General features: G+C 36.8%; 1 long non-coding RNA gene across 1 annotated transcript; it reads right to left on the bottom strand.

The window, feature by feature from the left end:
• Window positions 1-1,776: 1,776 nt before the first annotated feature.
• On the bottom strand, window positions 1,777-9,181 carry LOC147656216 (uncharacterized). Its single transcript, XR_015294808.1, has 3 exons — window positions 3,907-9,181; window positions 2,693-3,082; window positions 1,777-2,579 (listed from the first exon to the last, which is right to left on the bottom strand). It is a non-coding gene; the product is annotated as an uncharacterized LOC147656216 (long non-coding RNA).
• Between the last annotated feature and the right edge of the window lie 1,660 nt (window positions 9,182-10,841).

The following is a 10,841-nucleotide window of genomic DNA, read 5'->3' as shown; positions in this document are numbered from 1 at the left end:
CCCCCCCCGCCCGAAAAACCGCCCACACACGGCCCCTCCCCTCCCCTCCCCCCCACACACACACCTACTCGCCCCTCCCCCCACTCATACAGCAATGACGCTTATTTTCTGTCGTGTTAATCAAGTTGCTCGTACCAAAAATGGAAGAGGACGACGTCGTTGAACGGATAAAGATAGAGAGAGAAGAGAAGAGAAGAGAAGAGAAGAGAAATACACGGACCGACAGTGTGGATGGAAGTGAAGACGTGAACAGGACGATGACAAAGGGATAAAGGAGCGAGATTGCGCGCGCGAGACGAGGGAAGGATGTATGTATGTATGTACGTACGTGGAGTGAATAGAAGGAAGGGAAGAGGAGGAAGAATGGAGAAACCGGACACACACACACACACACGAAAGAGTCGGATGAAGATTTATTAGGGACGTGCGAGATCTTCCTAATAATCACGAGGAGGAAAGAAAAAGGGAATGGATCGGATAGGAGGAAAACTGGATCACATGCTAATCAGAACCGCGTTAACCTCTGTTACATTTAATCGAATGTAATTGTACTAAAGCCTATAATTATATAATAGAGATAATTTGGCAGAGAGAGAGAGAGAGAGAGGTGTGTGTGGAAGGACGAGCGAGAAAAAGGAATGGAGAGAATGCGAGTGCGAGAGAGAAACAAATATTATATAATACGTACTTTAAAAAAAAAAAAAACGTGAATGTTGTATAGCGAGATGTAATTGGATTCTTGTAATTGTATAGTAGAGAAGTATGGATGGATGATGTGCAGTTTGAAAGCGTGTAAAGTGATATATATATATATATATATATATAAAGTATATAAAGTATATATACATACGAATATATAAATATATATACAAATATATAAAGAAAAGTGGGAAATTTTACGAAGAGAATGTGACGAGCGAGTGTATGTGGATATCTCTATCTGGGGGAAAACGTTGTATCGCGTGGAAAAATTATCCTTTAGGTAAAAGCGTTTTATTATTTATTCTCTTACACGTTGTACACGTACGCGTAGAGTCTGTAGTGCGGTTAGAATATCGGAATATAAGAAAAGGAAAAAAGAAAAAAAAAACAAAGGAAAAAGGACGGTCGTCCCAAAAAATCGTGTCTCTAGTTAGCGAGTAGATGATGAAAAACGGTTTAGTGTTCTATAGAAGATCGTTTAGATAGGTTTTTTTCCCTATGATAACCGCGGTGGCTCGGAGCGAGGGTTATTTAAATAAATCGCGAACGTGCCAAGTGTGATCTTCGAATGTGTGTTTCTCATTCAGTGCCGGGAGGATTCAAAAAGAAAAAAAAGAAGAAAAAAAGAAAAAAAGGAAAACGAGGAAAGTGCTTTGCCAAGGAAGGGGGGAAAATTGATGATAAAAATCTCGATGGAACGGGTGCACGCTTTACGTGGAGAGAAATTAATTGGAGAGAGGGACGAGGGATGAAAGATTAAATTGCGATTTCGATTATTAAAATCGTGGATACCAAGTGAAATTTCAGTGTGTGCGCTCTTTTTTTTATGCAATCGGTTGAAATTCCAGTGATTTTTTTTTTTTTTTTTTTTTTTTTTTTTTGGTGATCGATCGGATCTGTCAATACGCGCCAGGAATAGGAGGAATCCGTTTCTTCGGACAGTGTGCTGATCGAATGAATGAAAAACAGTGCTGTTCTTAGGAGTATGGGAGGCCTCCGACGGAGCAGAATCGAATCCGCTTGACATTTCTTCATCAGTGACGTCGCAAGGTCAGTTCAAAAATTCTATACTTGTTTCCACCTTTTGCAAAAAGTTTTTTTTTTATTTATTCGTTTATTTATTTATTTTTTTTTTTTTTCACAATCATTTCATGGAACTTGTTCTTTCGATTACTGTTTGAAGAACATGTCAAAATGGACTTTTATTTATTCTTGTCAGCTAAAATATTACGGGTAATATTTTAATATAATCGCTGTGTATTATAATTGTGCATTTGCAAACCAAAAGTGTGTCACTACTTGAAAGAAAATTGTTGTTTCAGCAATAGTCAAAAGATCCCCTTTTTGTCATAATTTTATCTTATATTATTTTTTATATTTAATATGATAGTATTCTCAATTTTACTTACGAGATTTATTACAAGATAGATGCTTCAGAAAATTTTAAATTTTAAATTTTAAACACTTTTCATCAACGTAGATGACGCCATGAAGTGAAAGTATTTTAAAAGAATTGTTTCGCTAATTCGTTTAACTTTATTTACCACGTTTTCGTTCCCTTTTGTAAATATTCGAAGCAACGATGAAAGAGAGAAAGAAAAAAAAAAAAAAAAAGAAAAAAACCTACTTTGATGTGAGAAATCCTCGATAGAATCAAAATTCGGGGAATTTTTGGGGGCGAGTGATCATTGAAATTTTACCGCTGCTCCGTGAGATACGAGGCCAAGTTACCAGTGATGTAATTCGTAGCATATTTTTGGAATAGGATGCTTTCGGCATGAAACCGCTTGGCACCTTAACTTGTTCTTCTGTAGAGAGCAGAGCCGCCACAGACAAAAGGCATTATCCAGTTCTTCTTTAATTCAAAAAGTTTATTTCTGAAAAAAGAGAAAGTATATTTAAAAAAAATAAACAAAATTAAAAATCCATACCGTTCTCATTATTTTATCAAGATTACCATAGTATTCGTCTTGAACAAATTCACTCATACCTTCATAGACAAAAATTTAAAATCAATATGATTTTCTTAAAATCGTCCCAAGTGAAACACACTTGATTAAAAATAGCCTCGTTTCCATTTTCAATATGCAATTCACTAGTCACATGTTTCTAATGCATGTCAATTGTAATCACTGGCTTCGTTTCTTAGTAGCTCGCATATTCTCGACAAATTACACAGCGGCTCTGTTCATGGATATCCGTGTCCATCGAACGCATGTTAAGCGTGTCAGGCAGTGACCAAACGCACCATCTATCGGCCTGGTTGACAAATTCATTCGAGAATCGATGACAGGATCGATGACATCGTTCTGTCGTCCAACCGGGCTGAAGACACGTCGGAGAAATCTGCCGCGGCGAATTCTTGTGCTGTGTTGTAAAACTTAGATTCGACATTAATTTAGTTTATACCTTGTATACACGCAATTTAACGATATACGTAATAAACGATAATTAAATACGTAATAATGTATAAACGATGACAACGGTGAAAAGACGATATTTAAACACAGCGAACGAGAGAAAAAAAAGAAAGAAAATAAAAAAAAAAAATAAATAAAAAAAGAAAAGAGAAAAGGAGAAAAAGAAAAATATAGATGTACATAGGAGGAAATAATCTAGGGATCTCGCGAACCTCGTTTACATGTAGATAGCACGGATTCGAAGAATGTTCCCGTAGGACACGAATAATGTCTCGCGAATTTTCTTTTGGATCGTTCGCGCGTTAACGAGGAAAAAAAGAAAAAAAAAAAACAAAGAAAAAGAAACGATCGTGAAAAAAAGGAAAAAAAAAAAATAAATAAATAAATGGAAGATATATGGAACTGATATACGTAATACAATGGTCCAGCTCGCGCACGCGCATCGATTGAGCACCGGCCGGCCTTTCTTTCTCGAGAGATTTATTTATGTATAACTTTTTGTCCTTGAGGAGCAACGAACTGTGAAAAAACGGAAGATAGTCGACGATCGCTCGCTGTCTCTTCTTTTTTTTTTTTTTCTTTTTTCGAGGGGGGGAAAGCGCCGAAACCCCGTACGTTTACGGTCAGGGGTCGTGATTCTAAATTGCTCGGGCAAATTGGCGTCAATTAAGCTCGATAGCCCGTCGAGGGGCTTCGCGTCGCTGTCGGTATGGGTTTTCGTGAAAGTTTCAAGGAACACCGGCGATAAATAACGAATCTTCGATTTTCGTTCTGATCTACTTACCTTGAATCGTTTCCTCTCTTCTCTTTCCTTCTCTTCTTTGTCTCATTTTATTGCTCAGCTAAGTCGTGTCGGTAAGCGGTACAAGTTTTAGGTTAGGAGAAGGTTATCTTTTGCCTCACCAGTTACATCGAAAGTAACTTAATAAAAATATATGCACTTTCCTTATCGGGATCGTTATTGAAATGATATTTAACACAAAAAGAATATAACACTTCCTTTTTCTGGTTAATATATTTTCCTCGGCAAATATTTTCGAACATTCAACACATTCACGATACTCGAACCGGTACGTAATATCTTTGTTTCGCCGTTTCTCCACCGGTGGTAGCTCTGTCTGTCCGTCTAATCGAGATCGATTTCGATTAATTCGCTTTTGTCATTCGATCTATTCTTTTTTTATCATTTATTTCTTTTTTTTTTTTTTTTGATGATATATCATTTGATGATTAATAAATTTTGCTTCTTTCTTGTCCAAAATTTGAAGTATCTTCTCTCGTAATAATATTATTGATTGCGATGTTCGTGATAAATCGATTAGTCTTACATCGATTCGGATATTTTTTGCACGTTTTACCGTAGATAAGTGAGACATGTGTTAATTTAGACTGCATTAATCAGTGATACCATCTATGTAGGTCAGGTAATGGCCGGCATTGAAGCTTAGGGTGCGGCTTTCGAGACAAAGGAAGTATTTATTGCCTTTGCGTCATAGTATCAACTGTTACGACATAATGGTCAAAGTGGAGGCAAAATTTCACGCATAAATGCTTACATGACAAACCGTTTTTCAGAAACCGTTTTCGCAGCCGCTAGATTGGCAACATTAATCCTCGTTTGGAATTGATTGGCAAAAACACGTTTGCACATTGTTATATCTCAATTCATAATTGCATATGTTCATAGAAGAAAGTTAAATCGATCGATCGGTAATGTGTATCCTTTTTTTACGATTCTTTCTTTATTCAAGGTCCCGTACGGCGCGTACAAATGAGAAAAATTTGTTCGGTCTTTATTGGTAAATTTATCACCGGTATTTCTCTCGCAAGCAATCGTTCGTGACACGTGGAAAAACAGAATTGTGCAATAATCACGCGACGCTGCTTTACGTGATAAACCACGTGGTTCTCAATGTTCTCAATTTATTTATTTAATCATCCGTCGTTCAGACAGAACGTAATTTTCGAATCTGTGGGAAACAAAAAAAAAAAAAAAAAAAAAAAGAAAGAAAAAGATTATCGAGAAATCAATGAATTTATTAATTATATACCGCGAGCGATCGCCGTGAAAACCAGTTTAGCTTAAAGTGAAAATTTTGTATCCATCGGACTAATAGCGAACTAATACTTACATAGAGTAAAAATATATATGTATAAATGCGGCAAAAAAAAAGAGAGAGAGAGAATAAGGGGGAAAAAAGAATTCCTAGCGTTAATCGGAATGTGTAAAATGCAAATTATATATTTTATCTTTACTCTTATATAGTCGCGTAAAAATTAAACAGATATAAATGTAATTTAAACGAAAAATAAAATAAAAAAAAAATGAAAAGAAAGAGAGGAAAAAAGCGTGATTGTATATGTAGAGTTGAAGCGAAGAGGCAGAGGATTAAGAAACAAGTGGGGAAGTAGAGAGAGAGAGAGAGAGAGAGAGGAATAACAACGGCGAAACGTGTGTGTACGTACGAAGTGAGTCACTAAGCTAGCGCTTAATCGATAAGGTTAACGTTTAAAGCCTAAGTCTTAAGATGATAATTAAATAGAATTAAGGAAACGGGCATGTCGGTTGCAGCGTGTGGGGGCGGTGGTCGTGAAAAAGAAAATAGAAAATGAACGTCTGATCGAGTAAACGCTTGGTCGTTGTTCTATGTACCATGGGCAATGCGCAATTAAGTAATTAATGTGGGGTTTGCGATCGTGTATATATAGTTAATGTCTATTTGGGGAGTTCGCAAGCACCATCTATCGGATGAAGAACTTAAAATGCTTGATGAAAAATAAGCAGCTTTTGGTATCCTATCGTGTAATACGTATTTATTGATAGCATATAAGGTGGATTACCTTCAGTTTTTCGATAATCGTCCAATAAATATTTTTTACTATATCGCGTGTATAATAATAATAATTAATAATAATAATAATAATAATAATGAATTTTTCTCGTCCAATGAGCTGAATGTGTTTATAATACAGAAAATATTATTATTTGATGCATTTATTATACGTATTTTGAATCATGCTTACCACGTCCAGATTATTCTTAAGTAGGGAAAAGTATAATCATAATTGGCGATCAATTATAAAGCCGCGTCCTCACACGCCTATGCACCGAAGAGTTCCTGACAACCTGTCATTCTCCAGACAGGTTGCTAATTTCGTATACCTTTCTAGGCATTGTATATCTATCAAAATACGTAAAGAAAAAGGGGAACGGTAGTCCATTGCCTCTCGTATTTCAGTCAAAACAAAATCCATCATTTCGAGTGCTGTAATTTAAGAAACGTTCATCATGCCGTACAATTCAATTAACCGTCTTTTATACAAATATATAAAAATAGCACTGAGCCAAAAAAAAAAGAAAAAAGCACAATTAAAAAGTTTGGATTTACAACTTCATATCGAACAAAATAGAAGAAAATTCGCTACACTCGATAAGAACGCGATATTATCTCTAAAATTCTATTCGACTACGTGGTCTCAATCGGTATTTCCTTATTTTAATTTTCTTTTCCAAAATCGTTTTCGGAAGATAAATCGAAAAACGCGTAGGAATAAGAACTTATGCTTTCACATGCTCGTCACTATTGCTAATGAAAAAATTCAAAATGCTCCTTTGCTGTACATTCAAATGCATTTGTAAATACTGTTAATCGATGCAGTAGAACATATATAACTTTCCTCGATTGAATTAAAATATCGTCATTATTTCAGACGAACATTTTTCCAATTCGATAAAGAAAATTTTCTAAAATTCGCGGTTTCATTGATAATAATTCCGTACTACGAAGACTGATAAATCCAATAAATACACGATAAAAATGTTATTTTTCACGAGAACGGAATTTAAAACGAGAGAATGGTAACGTGAGATTCACTTCATCACGAATAAATTTCCTAACCTCGAGATCGTTTAGAGAATCGATTCAAGATTTTTACTTTTTAGAAATTCATTGTCAAAGAAACAATAGTACTTATCGAGGGTGCTCCGATTTTCTTTGAAATGCGGCGAAATAAGTCCTGTGTCGTGGGCCAGGCTGTTACACACGACATTGTAAATAATTCCATGCGAGCGAAGCGAAAGGATGAACGCATCGATGAAATTTTTTTTATCGGCGGGGCAATGTGAAAGGCGACGTCTGACGTCGTGGCATTGAATCGCGAGCCGCGACCACTGTATACGATACCGCGTAGGTAAAGTAGGTACCTGTTAAATAGACTAAAAAAAAAAAAAAATGATTACAAAGTTAATGGTAGCAGAGAAACTAATTAATTACTATTTATTGATACGGTACTGTAACGATGTACGACGCAACGTCCCGGTATACGGACGATTCGACCACGTTCGACGATCCGATTGTCTGTAACCGTGACGAAGGAAAATAGAGTAAAAAGGATGACAATATTATTAAGAGCCGCCACGTTGTCGTCCCCTCCCCCCCCAGATGTACTTGTGATCGCTCCAGTGTGTAGGCGTGTTCTTATGCTTTATTTTCAATGAAATGCAAGAAAGGATAAACACACACACGACTGTTGTAGATATTTCACACTTGTAGACATCTATATATATATATATACCATTTTCTGTATTTATAGATATCGATACGTATAGATATCTATATTTACAGACTCGTAATACGCAAATAATCGATACCAATGCGATTTTGTGAATAGAGCTTAAGATGCCCCGTGGAACCGGAATTATGTGTATCATTTTTTTTTTTTTCGCTGCATCGGCTGCACACTCGAGCCATCAGTGTTACGTGGACACATTGCTCCGACCGAGCCGGTAGAACATTCATGTACATGTTATATTATACAGGAACATATTACACACATACACACGAAACAGCCGCGCACGGACGCACGTGCACACATATACGCAACAGTACACGCCCAACACACGAAAAAGAAAAAAAAAAAAAAAAAGACCGGGTACAACGCATTCGTTCGAAACGGTTATGCGCGATGCGGAAGAAAGAAGAAAGAAGAAGAAAAAAAAAAGGAAAAAAAAGAGAAACTCATTTTTAGATAGGTGTGTGCCTACAGGCCGAAAAATACGTAGGCACTTTACCGAAGTATAAGTGGAAAAGATGATATAAATAAATGAATCTATATATATATAAATATAAATTATATATATATATTTAAATATAAATATATGGAATATAAATATAAATAATAAAAATATAATAGTATTACGAATTATGATAAACGTATATAATTATTTTGTAGTGTCCCGCATTATGTAAACTAAATGTACACATGAGAGAGAGAGAGAGAGAGAGCGAGCGAACGAACGAGCGAACGAGCGAGAGAGAGAGAGAGAGAGAAAGAGAGAGCGAGAGAGAGAGAGAGCAGAAGAGAAAAAGAAAAGAAAAAATGTATGCCAGCGAACGAGATGTTGATCATGATGACGACGATGATGATGGCGATGACGATTACGAAATAATAACGATACGATTGCAAATCGGACGAACGATACATTACGATACACGCGAATGAGATATGTATTAATGAGAGTAATGACGGCGACGATGACGATGGGAAACGATAATAGTATTATACGCTATCATGTCGACAAGTCTAAACCGTATTGTATTATATTATATAAGAGTCTGTCCATATTAATAATAATTATATTAATTATAATAGCTGTGTTTGAAAACGAGAAATAAATTGTGGTTGAATATGAAAATCGAATAGAATTGGTGCTCGAATTCTTCGGGATTCGCGTTTCGTTAAAAACACACGGATGTCTATACTCTTCTTCAACTTTTCGTTTCCACGTCTGAAACTACTTTATCGATCGGACACATACATATACGCGGTTGAAAGCAGTCACGTGGACTGGTGGTTGGGGCTCGTTCGACCCCGGTTCGCGAGATTGATCGCACACTCTCTGTGCCCGAGTATAACGCGTCTTCTTTCTTTTCTATTAAATTAACCGATTGATAAAACCTCATCGACTCGTTTGTTTTGACGCGCGTGTGTGTAATTATACGCGCTACTGGCTTCGAGACCATCTTCCTGTATCTTAGAATATATCTGTAAACAAATAGCTGTAATTACTATCTGCCATTTTAATAACGCCTTAATAATCATCGTAAAACCGTCATTAAATTCCTCATCCGTATATATCATCAAACTTAACGATATGCACGATCTTGACATATGGCATTAAACAATATTATTGACAGCCTCGTCGAATAATTAAAACGTCCCGAGTTTCTCGACTAATTCTAATTATTTTTCACAATTTTTAAAAACTTTTCAATCTTCAAATTTACCGCGTAATTCTAACCTTTCAAACTGAGAAACATGCTAATACCTTGCCAACGTATGATGAAATTAAATCGAAATTAGAATCGATCGAATAATCATCAAGGAATAGTGGTCTCGAAGTTGGATGATTGATAAGCTCTAATTCACGTGGCACGTGACGTTACGTAGAGTAAAAGTTGGATAACTACCGGTACAATTATTTACTCGTCGAATTATTTCATCCTTTTTTTCTTTCATCGATCTTCCCCACGTATACAAATTTGAAAAATAATTTCCAATTCTCCACGATTCGAAATTAATACCATTAAATGCAAAATTTGCAATCTGACGTTTATCCAACGTTTGTTCTATTTTCCATTGATCATTTACGTTCGGCAAAATTCAATCTCCTGGACGAATCCTGTATTCATATTAATTCAGATTAAATTTCGAAGTAGTTGTAAGTGCAAAATTGAATTGTGCTCGAGTCGCATCAAATTCCAATTCATAAGTGTCCTGTTTGTATCCAATTTTTATCCACCGCATAGTCGAAACGGGGTCAAAGCTTTTCGTGTACGGTGGCCCGCTAGCTACGCCACTGCGGGACCCTTCGAAAAGGTTGCCCGGTAACCCCCGAAGGTTGCATTTATACGAATTGTGGCGGAAGGAACCATTGTATAATCCAAGATGGCCTCCACCTCGGAGAGGATTATTATTGGCTAATACGAGGCAAGAGGCTCCGCCTTGGCTCACGGCTCGTGACGGGATGATTTATTGGGATTTCTGTCTGTTCGCCCCTGCGCTGCAACGAACGTACCGTGTGCCTAGCCGCCTTCCTAGGCGGCCTGTGTACGCCTGAAACGCCGCGATATTGGATTTCGACGTTTCGCCCAGGATTTCAGCTGCAACGAGCCGCGGATTTCTTCCAGAGATGTCTCCATCCTGGCCACGTTGGACGATGACCGACCTAATTTCCTTTTCCATTTTCAGCATCCAGCTTTAATTCGAAATACGAAGCGGAATGCGAAATTTTCGTTTCGTTCTTGGAAAAATTATTTCCTTACTCGCCCGCTGCAACTTCGTCGAAAATCTTTTTTTTTTTTTTTTTTTTGGAAAATTAAAATTTGGAAAATTCAACGCAGGCACGATGTATTTTACGAAAATTTGATTGGCGTTCGCTGTTCTCGAGTTCTTGAATTAGAAATTATTTTATTCCTGTATTAAATGTCAAAATAAGATTTGGAGATTGTGGATGCAGTAGCTTTTGAGTTACGAGTACGAAGATCGAATACAGCTGCATGTCTGGGACGTCTGTCAGGCCAATTGACGTTCCGTCTCCCTTTGACGTTATTTATGGTCAAGGACTGTCGGCAGAATTGCTCGTATTAACTCGCTATACCAACTCATTAAAACTCCTTCAATGATAGCAGCAACAGCATACGCGTACAAAGAGAAATC

This window comes from Apis florea, unplaced genomic scaffold (genome assembly GCF_048593485.1).
Source record: "Apis florea isolate Af1SG1 unplaced genomic scaffold, ASM4859348v1 contig_37_pilon, whole genome shotgun sequence".
Lineage (NCBI taxonomy): Eukaryota > Metazoa > Arthropoda > Insecta > Hymenoptera > Apidae > Apis > Apis florea.
Note: the sequence above shows the minus strand (reverse complement) of the source record. Positions and strands in the feature narration are given on the sequence as shown.